Source organism: Sinocyclocheilus grahami, unplaced genomic scaffold, assembly GCF_001515645.1.
Source record: "Sinocyclocheilus grahami isolate Dianchi unplaced genomic scaffold, SAMN03320097.WGS_v1.1 scaffold1846.1, whole genome shotgun sequence".
Taxonomy (NCBI): Eukaryota; Metazoa; Chordata; class Actinopteri; order Cypriniformes; family Cyprinidae; genus Sinocyclocheilus; species Sinocyclocheilus grahami.
Window position 1 is genome coordinate 28,189 of NW_015507025.1, and position 1,405 is coordinate 29,593.

The window sequence follows — 1,405 nt, forward strand, 5'->3', positions numbered from 1 at the left end:
CAGATATTGTTGTAGAGATCTTCTGTTGCAATTTTTCATATTTCATGTCAACAGTGTTACACAAGATTATATTGTTCTAGCTTTCTTTTTTTTTAAGCTTTTTTTTGTGTGCTTATTCATTGTTCATAAATAGGCAGATCAGAAGCCATGTATGTTATTCTGTATTCTGCTTATTTCCTGTCTAATTAAACTACTTCCAGTTTCTCTGACCTAGTGAATTCCTCTGGTTCAATGGGACGGCATGCATGAATAATTATCAGGTTTTATAATGAGTGGTGAACATTTTCCCTCACTTTTCTTATTTTGTACAAATTCCATAATTTAACCTAGTTTAATGGGCATGTTGAAAGCCAATAAGAACAGAATCTGTGATCAAGTAATTCTTGATAATTTGTACTGTCAGTTATATACATACACAGCGAAAATGTAAGTATTTAAAATTATTTTTACATTTCATAAATAGCGGAACAACAAGTCTAATTTACTGAAACAAATATCTAGTGTAAATCTGAGCAGCCATTCAGTAACTTCAACATTCCAGAGTCTCAGATTAACCTCAATCTCTACATACAATCCACAATTTAGCCTTCAAACTGAAGTGTTGTTTCTTATTTCAGAGGTTTTTTTTTTTTGCTGTACTAATGTTGAAAGAGATATACAGTGTGTGAGAGAGAGAGGGAGAGAAGGAGAAAGGGATTTCTACTTTAAGAGTCCTGTTTAAAGTCCATTCATCAGAGACACATTTGTTGTCCAGGCTGAAGTGCAACACGGACAGGTTTGGTTTTACTCGTCTCCAGGGTTCTTATACATTCTGGTGTCTGGACCCATCTTACTTTGAATCTGACCCACTTTTTCTTGTACAAATTCACTGTCTCACACCAGCTAACCAGAAGCTAAACCTAGCTCTGTATAATTTTAGCATAGTTAACCATTTAGGATCCATCTTTGATAACAAAATTAATACAGATGTTCAAAAGAAAACACAAATCTAATAGACTGAACATTAAATGATACAAAAAGCTAATATTAATGCTTTCCTTTTTAGGAGTATAATAGCCTAACACGATAAATAACTAGTGTCACACAAACTTTAAATTAGCTGGAATTTAATTTATCACAAAACATTTCCCGCTGTCCTCCAATAAAGTACATTGTACAATAACATTTGATAAATATGTCATACATTAAAGGGGTCATATGATGCGATTTCAAGTTTTCCTTTCTCTTTGGAGTGTTACAAGCTGATTGTGCATAGATAAGATCCCTGAAGTTACAAAGACTAAAGTCTCAAAACCAAAGAGATATTCTTTATCAAAGTTAAGACTCTGCCACGCCCCCCTAAAACGGCTCGTTCTAACACGCCCCCACATATCTACCTCACTATGTGGAAATATTTGCATAATGC